Source organism: Bubalus kerabau, chromosome X (assembly GCF_029407905.1).
Source record: "Bubalus kerabau isolate K-KA32 ecotype Philippines breed swamp buffalo chromosome X, PCC_UOA_SB_1v2, whole genome shotgun sequence".
In the NCBI taxonomy this organism is placed as follows: domain Eukaryota; kingdom Metazoa; phylum Chordata; class Mammalia; order Artiodactyla; family Bovidae; genus Bubalus; species Bubalus kerabau.
The window spans coordinates 133,920,641-133,931,009 of NC_073647.1; positions in this window are offsets into that span (position 1 = coordinate 133,920,641).

Sequence of the window (10,369 nt, forward strand, 5' to 3'; positions counted from 1 at the left end):
TTGTTTTAACCGGTTTGCTTACACAGTCTTAGGAAAATTTTGATAAGTGTACAGCATATTCTATAGGATATTTTTAGTTGTCATAAATACTTATGAAATTTTTTTTCAGTAAAGGAAGAAAATATTAATCAGCAAGAAGAAATAAATTCATTTTCTCAAAATCATATGTTATATGTAACACACAAACACACACACAGGAAACATTTTTAATTACTTGATATATCAAGATTCTCTTCTCTCAAAGATCTTTGGATTAAAGTATCCTAAGATGCACATGTTTGCTTTCTCAGCCAGATCCGTATTTCTTTAAAGGAGTAATTTATTATTTTTATAGTATATCAGAGCAGTTTTAAGATGAATACATCCAAATCTATTTCCTTTGGAGCACTGACATACAGCTTACAGACAGGCACAGGAACGGTGTGCAGCTTGATTTCATGGCTTTTGCAGAGCTCCTGGAGCTTTGGGGTAAGTATCTTGGAGCCAGGTGAATACAACCACAAGTGCTTAGAAGCTAGAGGTTATGCTCACAGCATCAATCAAACGTAAGTCAGAAGAAATTTCATCTTATTTCGCTCAGGAACTTAAATGTAAATCTTGTAATTACTTAAAAATTCCATGAGACTTTTGAAAGTTAACTTATTTGACATGCAAACTTTGTAAGCATCAAGTTATAAATTATTACCCCTACATCATATGACAGTGAACCTCTACTAGGACTCAAAAATTCTCAGGCCTTAACCACGTTTCAGAGTCCAAGATGAAAGTGCATTTGATGTATCTGTGACCATACATTCTCATAGAAAATACAACTACTGTAATAAACAAAATAAAATTCTTGTTCTTGACTACTCATTGTTGAAATGATGATGTTCTTGACTACTAATTTGGTTAAATTATTTTAGAGAAATATGTCAAATCTTATTGCTAGTTTTATGACATAGAAAACTTGTTTATCATTAGCAAATGTCTTTTTATGCCTATAAGTTGGTTATGCTACAAATTACAAACTTAACACCCCTTCAACTTTGTAACCTTTGTTTGCCCAAACAATATTAATCAAACTTGTTTAAAATGGGAATTTTTAAGTTCCTGTCCAAAAACAAGTCTTCTGAAAATAGCAATCCCCCTTGTCCTGAAAGTTGTATAAACCCTAAATTATGCCTTCAAACGGAGAAGGCAATGGCACCCCACTCAAGTACTCTTGCCTGGAAAATCCCATGGACGGAGGAGCCTGGTGGGCTGCAGTCCATGGGGTCACTGAGGGTCGGACACGACTGAGCGACTTCACTTTCACTTTTCACTTTCATGCATTGGAGAAGGAAATGGCAACCTACTCCAGTGTTCTTGCCTGGAGAATCCCAGGGATGGGGGAGCCTGGTGGGCTGCCGTCTACGGGGTCGCACAGAGTCAGACACGACTGAAGTGACTCAGCAGCATGCCTTCAAAACAGGTAGAAACTTTTCGTTCACAAACCTTTCCCATTTTTGATAAGTCAACCTCCCCTCACAAAACCTGATTTTAAGCTTGCTGGCATGACTAAGCTATGCCTCTGGCATCATGATTTATCTTCCTACCATTTGATTTGTAATTTAGGCGTCAGCAGTTGAAATCATGATCAAAAGTGAAAAGGTGCCTAGAGCTTTCAGGCAGTCATGATAATTATGTACATTACTAAACTGCTCAATCATATCCAGACCAACAATCCTGTCACCATTTACAAGTCCAATGATTTTAAAACTCTCCCCACTGAAAGAGAAAATTGCTTGCCAGTAAATGACACGTCCATCATTCACTTATATGTCAGTTCAACATTACAAAAAGGTCATCTTCTAGAGGAGGCTTAGCAGAAACCTCTCTGGTGAAGATTAATTATTTAGCTACCTGCCTAAATCCTAAGATAAAGTGACTAGTAATGTGCACTTGGGAAAAAAGTCACAACAGTGACAAGGATATTTAAAACAGCACCAAAAATGGACCCCAAACCATTTCCATTTTGTGTATTCTAGTTTAATACCATGTATCTCCTGTTTCACAGTAAACTAAATGTTTGCATATCTTTATCTTGTGCTGGGTGTGACTGGTACAATTGGTTTAGAGAGGTCTCTAAGCACATTACATCTGTGGATTCTGCTAATGGTCTCCTATTTGTGTTGTTCTAGGAGATTATGACAACAAGTTGTTCTCCTAGCTTGGTGACTTCTAAACACTCTCCTCCTATCTATCATTTTGAAAGGTCTGCCTGATATATGGGTGACCCACAGCAAATAAACTGATATTGGGAGTTCATGGCTACTGACTCATAGGTTACAGTGTATGAAATCCAGTATCTAAGATCTTGGAAGTGACAGACTGGGAGAATATAAGGTCACAAGAAAAACTCAATTTTTTTCTTTCTTATATAATCGTTATTTATAATACAGTTATAGAAATATCACTGAGTATATAAAAAGAATGGTGATTTCTTTATCATCATAATTCCAGATAAGAGTTTTTCTTAACATTTTATTTTCTACTGAGATATAGCTGATGAACAATGTTGTGGTTTTCAGGTGAACAGCGAAGGGACTCAGACATACATATACATGTGTATATTCTTCCCCAAACTCCCCTCCCCTCCAGGCTGCTATCTAACACTGAGCAGAATTCCCTGTGCTATACAGTAGGTCCTTGCTGGTTATCCATTTTAAATGATAAGAGTTTTTAAGTTTCATGAGCTATCTGATCAAATTCCATATATGTGTAATTGAATAAATTACAATTTATTATCTGCATTATCTTAGGTTTAGATAATTAATACTTTACACTTGGCTTTATAATTAGTGTTATTGTTAATGATACAATGACTGAGATTTACTGAGTACTGGGTATGCATCAGATACTGTGCTAAACACTTTACTAGTATTATCAGCAAAACTATAAGAGATGTATTATTATTGTTCTTACTTGACTGGAAGGACTGATGCTGAAGCTGAAACTCCAATACTTTGGCCACCTGATGGGAAAAACTGACTCCTTGGAAAAGACCCTGATACTGGGAAAGATTAAAGGCGGGAGGAGAGGGGGATGACAGAGGATGAGATGGTTGGATGGCATCACTGACTCAATTGACATGAGTTTGAGTAAACTCCGGGAGTTGGTGATGGACAGGGAGGCCTGGTGTGCTGCAGTCCATGGGGTCGCAAAGAGTCGGACATGACTGAGTGACTGAACTGAACTACTTGACATATAACAGAACTATGAACTCTAGAGTGTCTAAATAATTTTTCCAAAGCCTCACAGCTACTAGAGGAGGAGAGCTTCAAAGTTAGGTTTCCTTTTGAATTTATGCTAGGCTAATTTTAGAAAAGATGACATATGTCCTTAAACTCACTAGTTTTTTCTTCTTTGTTTTTCATCATCCTCCAGCCCAACTCTCAACCTCTCTACTTGCATAATAATTTTTCTCCATTCAGCACTCACATTCTCTCCTTTCCTTCCTATCAAAAGTTCTTCAAACAGAAAACATCACTCTTCCAACAAGTATCTGCATGTTAGATAGAGGTGGAGGTGTGGGTAACTGTTTGGCCTGAAGAGTAAAGATGTAATATTAGAACTCCAGTCATTGTTAATGCTTAAAGGTGAGAAAGACTTTCCTGGAGTTCATCAGATAATATCAAGTATCCCGTGACTTGAACAGAAGCCAAACCTAATGTCATGTACCACAATATTAATTATTTGACAAAGTTCTTGAGAAAGTCATTTCCAGTATCAGGAAAACAATAGAGGAGGAGATAGCAAAAGATGGGCATCCAAGGAGAGGAAACTATAGCTGTCTGACCTTGGATTCCCATCTACTTCGTTGGAAATTAACTCCACAGAATGAAACTTGAACTCACTGAGATGATACCTTTGAATATTAGTTGGAAAATATTATTCTGCTAATTTCAGGCACTTAATAAAAGCTTGACCTTAAAAGACATGAGATTGGGCAGGGCAGGGTGGTGGTTGGCAAGCACATCTATGGTTTATAGATAAAAGAATGGAAGTGAAGTCCTAAGAGAAAATCCTGCCAAAGGATGCTGGAGGTTAGACCAAACTTTCAGATATGGGCTATTTGCTGAGATGCAGACTACTGCACGGGCTGAGAGATGCATTCAGTCACTGATGCTGTCCAAGAGGACACAGATAGAATCATGGCTAAAGATAATGGTGCATGAATCATCTTTCAGAGGGCTGAGGGGTAGACAGCAGGACATATGCAAAAGTCTGCTGCCGAGATAAATGATCCAGCACACAAATAAGACAACAGAAATGAAGCAGTTCTAGACTAGGGTCTGGCAACGGAGCCCACAAATCTGAGAAGTTGCTGGTTTCAATAACCATTGCCTGGTGCAGGATATCTATCATTTCAAGGATGGGATTGTATAACTTCTTTTATTGGCTTTGGGTCACTTTTGTGATCTGAGTGAAACAGCATTTGTTGACAGTTTTACCCATCCCCACTTCCCCTGTGGCTTAGCTGGTAAAGAACCTGCCTGCAATGTGGGAGACCTGAGTTCCATCCCTGGGTTGGGAAGATCCCCTGGAGAAGGGAAAAGCCACCCACTCCAGTATTCTGGCCTGGAGAATTCCATGGACTGTATAGTCCATGGGGTCGCAAAGTGTTGGACACGACTGAGCAACTTTCACTTTCACTTACCCATCCCCACAAAAGATATAGGCATCTGTAGTAACTAGCTATTTCAGCTGACAACCAGTACCTAAGCTGTGCAATGAAATATCTCAACTAAGAGGAAAAATAAAACACAGTAAACAGGAGACAGGGTTTCAAATAGATTGGAAACACCACAGTCGAGGGTGGGAGTTGGGGCTGTGGTGGGAAGTTAGGACACTAGAGAAACACTTGTAAAAATCATGTCCTGAACAGGTCTACTTAAAGCATAAGATTTAATGATAAGATTATACAGAGCTTCCCTGGTGGCTCAGATGGTAAAGAATCTGCCTGCAATGCAAGGAGACCCAGGTTCAATCCCTGGGTCAAGAATATCCCCTGGAGAAGGGAATGGCTACCACTCCAGTATTCTTACCTGGAGAATTCCATGGAAAGAAGAGCCTGGCATGCTACAGTCCATGGGGTGGCAAAGAGTTGGATACAACTGAGTCAGACATGATAAAATTATACAGAGAGTCAGACAGGATGAGTTAATACAATGTTCTCCCTCTCATTCCACACCAACAAGTCATCAGGTTTGACTCTAACAATAGATAACAAATGAAAGAGTTTCAAGACATAGACTCTTTCTTAAGAGTAATACTTAGGGCAAACTAACAGCAAGAGACAGGGGGGGAAAAAAGACACTAGATGAATTTGGAGCCATTGGCATCTATAGCTATAGCTAATATCAGCAGCTACTACCCAGATTAACATAAATCATCATACTGCTGCTGCTAAGTCACTTCAGTCATGTCTGACTCTGTGCAACCCCATAGACGGCAGACCACCAGGCTCCCCCGTCCCTGGGATTCTCCAGGCAAGAGCACTGGAGTGGGTTGCCATTTCCTTCTCCAATGCATGAAAGTGAAAAGTAAAAGTGAAATTGCTCAGTCGTGTCAGACTCTTAGTGACCCTATGGACTGCAGCAATCGTCATACTAAAAGACCCATTTATCTTAGTTCCTAGTACCTGATACAGCATGTCTGCTGCTGTTGCTAAGTCCTACACTAGCTTTCATCAAAAATTTACAAGGCGTCCAAGAGGCAAGAAAGAAACACAGATTGAAGACACAAAGCAAAGATCAGTATGGGATTCAGATATGACCCATAGGGTGGAATTATCAGAGGGAAAATTAAAATAACTATGACTAATACATTATGGTCTCTAAATAAAACAGTAGACAAAGGCAAACATAGGAGTAATGAATACTGTAAATAAGTGTTGAGATGGAGATAATCAAATGGAAGTACTATATAGAAATGAAAAAGACTTAACAGAAGTGAAAAGTGTCTTTAACAAGCTCAACAGTAGTCTTGACATAGTCAAAAAGAATCATTAAACTTGAAGATAGGCCCATAGAAACTTCCAAACCTAAAATGCAAAGAGAAAAAATATGAAACAAACATAACATTCAAGAAACATAGGACAATTTCAACATGGGTAACATACAACCAAATTAACTGAAGGAAAAGAGAAGATGAAGCAAAATAAATATCTGAGGTAGTAATCGCCAAGAATTCTCCTAACTTAATGACAAACACCAAAACATAGGTCCAGGAAGGTCAGTAAACACACACACATATATATATATATATATATATAAAGCTACAACTAGGTATATCACATTCAAACTGCAGAAAACTGAAGAGAAAGCTCAAAAGAAGTCATAGTGGGGAGAGGTGGGGGATTCCTTATAAGAAAAAGGATAAGAATTACAGGAGACTTCTCATCTAAAGCCACACAGACAACAGCGTGTAGTTAAATATTTAAGGGGATGAAAGGGAAAAAAAACAGCATTCTAGAATTCATATCTGGAGAAATTATAACTCAAAATGGAATGAGAAATAAAGTATTTCTCTGACCAAAAAAACCTGCAACTGAAGTTCCTTGTAAGAAATAATAAAAGAAGTATTTCAAGCAGAAATAAGTCATGAAGGTCAGAAACTTGGTTCTACATGAAGAAAGGAAGAGGAAGAGGACTATATGAAGGTAAAATGTTGCATTTTTTATTACAATTTGATCTAAACTGTCAGCTGTTTAAATTAATAATGGTAACAATGTACAGAGTGTTTGTAACATGAAGATAAGTGAAATGAATGACATCAATGTTATGAGGGATAGAAGGGGAGAAATGGAAGTTGTAAAGCACCAATACTATTATATGCAAAGTAGTATTAGTGTTATTTGATGGTAGACTTAAGTTAGATAAAAATACATATTTCAAAATCTAGGGCAACAATCTTTTTAAAAGAAGTATGAATTGATATGCTGAGGAAGTAAAATCACTATATAAATGTTCAATTAAAACCAAAAAAAGCAGAAAAAGATGAGAAAAGAAAAGAACAAATGTAACAAATAGAAATCAGTTGCAAAGATGTGGATATTAATCCAAATTATTTCAATAATCACATTAAATGTGACTAGACCAGATACAACAATTAAAAGTAGAAATTGTTAAAGTGGATTTTTTTAAAAAAGATGCAAATTTTATATATGTTGTCTACAAACAACCCAACTTAAACATAAAGACTTATATAGGTTACAAGAACAGGTATAAAGAAAGATATACCATGCTGCATCATGCATGCTCAGTCACTCAGGCGTATCCGACTCTAATGACCCCATAAGCTGTGTAGCCTGACAAGCTTCTCTGACCATGGAATTTCACAGGCAAGAATACTGGAGTGGGTTGTCATCTCCTTCTCCAGGGGATCTTCCCGATCCAGGAATCAAACCCTGGGTGTGATCCTGTGTCTCCTGCATTAGCAGGTAGATTCTTTATCACTGTGCCACCTGGGAAGCCCTATACCATACTGACACTAATCAAAAGAAAGAAAGTTCCACTTTTGTGATGACAGTGTGAGAAGCTCTGTAGAATATTCTCTAGTAATAGAAGCAAAATTTGTTTAAAAAAATGTTTTTAAAAATTATTTAAAGTATCTGGAAACAGTCCTAAGGAATATATATATATATATATATATGGAACATATATGTATATAAATATGTATATATACATATATATGTATTTTATGTGTATTTAATTTAATGTATATATGCATATATATTGTATATGTACATATATGTATTTTATACATAAATACATATTTATGCACATATATACATATTTATATACATATATGTATGCTGCTGCTGCTGCTAAATCGCTTCAGTCGTGTCTGACTCTGTGCGACCCCATAGACAGCAGCCCACCAGGCTCCCCCATCCCTGGGATTCTCCAGGCAAGACCACTGGAGTGGGTTGCCATTTCCTTCTCCAACGCATGAAAGTGAAAAGTGAAAGTGAAGTCGCTCAGTTGTGTCCGACTCTTAGCGACCCCATGGACTGCAGCCTCCCAGTCTCCTGAATCCATGGGATTTTCCAGGCAAGAGTACTGGAGTGGGGCACCATCGCCTTCTCTGATACATATATGTATACTTATATACATATATACATATTTATATACATATATGTAAATATACATATTTATATACAGAAAACAAAAAAACATTACTCACGAAAATACACTATGATTCAGTAAAAACAACCAGAGTAAATGGCATTTGAACCATGACCTACTTCTTCCTTCCCACAAGTCACCTTTGTTAGCTGACACCATTTCTCATTCCTTCCAAGATGAAGAGTTCAAACTGCTTGCTAGTGCAACTGAGAAGTTACGGGAAACCTTCCTTCACTCATCTGCCTCCCCTTGCTGGACAAAAGTTCTATGCCAAGTGCAAGAGATAAAGAATACTGCTGTCCTGATCAGACTTGGCCCAGCTCATTCCCCACACTGGGAGAGACAAAACAAGAGGATCAGAAATTACTTCTTTGCCCTGCACTTGGAAAGAAAGTTGGATTTTTACTTTATTTTGTAAAATTTTATTGTATTAATTTCAGGTAATACAGACTTCTAAATGTATAAAAATATGAGTAGTATACAGTTGCACTGTTTAATGATAAAGGGGTCAATCTCGCAAGAAGGCATTACAATCCCAAACACATCTGCACCTTAATAACAAAGCATCAAAATACATGTGAAAAACTGACAAGGAGGGGTGTTTAGGATGGAGGGACACATGTACACCTGTGGTTGATTCATGTCAATATATGGCAAAAACTGCCACAATACTGTAAAGTAATTAGCCTCCAATTAAAATAATAACGGAGAGGGCAATGGCAACCCACTCCAGTACTCTTGCCTGGAGAATCCCATGGACAGAGGAGCCTGGTAGGCTGCAGTCCATGGGGTCGCTGGGAGTCGAAAACGACTGAGCAACTTCACTTTCACTTTTCGCTTTCATGCACTGGAGAAGGAAAGGCAACCCACTCCAGTGTTCTTGCCTGGAGAATCCCAGGGACAGTGGAGCCTGGTGGGCTGCCGTCTATGGGGTCGCACAGAGTCAGACACGACTGAAGTGACTTAGCAGCAGCAGCATGCCTCTTATGTCAGTAATTACTAGACCAAGGAAGCAAAAAACCAATAAAGATATATATATATATATATATATATATATGACTTGAATCACACAATCATTTGGTCTCACTAACATTACAGAATGCTCTATCCACAAATAGCAGAATACACATTTGTCTCAAGCTCACATGGGATATTACCAAGGTAGACCACATTCTGAGTAACAAAACACACCCTAACAAATTTAAAAGAATAGAAACATGCAATGTATTATCTCAGGCCATAATGGAATTAAACTAGAATTCAACAACAGAAAGAAGCTGGAAAACACCGCCAAATAGTTTGAAATTAGATACCACACTTATAAATAACCCATGATCAAAGAAAAAGTTTAAAGAAAAATTCTTTGATATTTTGAACTAAATGAAAATGAAATTAAAACTTAAAAATTTGTGAGATGATGCAATGAAAGCAGTGCTTAGAAAGAAATTAATATCATTGAGATGCATGAAAATAAAGATCTAAAATCAGTTAAAATGGACATGGCTTTTTAAACAAAATTTACAATGAAGAAAAATGCCACTGTTAAGTTCATTGATATTTATCCAACATCTTTCATATGCCAGGTGCTGTGGATATAAGGAATGAACAAGAATGGAAAACCCCTGCTATAATCTAGCTGACATTCTAATGGGGACAGTGGAAAGCTAAACAAGTACATAAGTAAAGAAAACACATTCAGAGTAATGTGAAGAAAACCTAACAGGGGGTAATGTGACAAATGATGGGGGGAAAGCAAACACTTCGCTGTGTGACTGGGATAACTGTATCTGAGGATATGACATTCAACAGAGACTTCCACGACAGTGTTATGACACACTCTCTCTCTCTCTATATATATAGTATTAGCCTTAAGCTTTTCTTTTAAAATGCCGAGTTGTTTTTCAACCTTTGGGAATATGTTGTCTTTCACTTTTTTCACATTCCATGTTATGAATATATATATATATGTGTGTGTATATATATATAATATACTCATTGAGGTTTATATATATTTAACTATATTTGATTATAGGCAAATTCTAAAAGCAAGCAGTTCTGTAATTGTCTAAGCAAATCAAGATATGTATGCAATTAAAGAGTGGATAAGAGCTCTACAAAAAAGAGAAAATATTAGTATCAAAGAGTTATATTTTAACAATTTGAAAATTGACATTTTTATTACAATGAACATTAAACAGTCAAGACATATTGCAGAT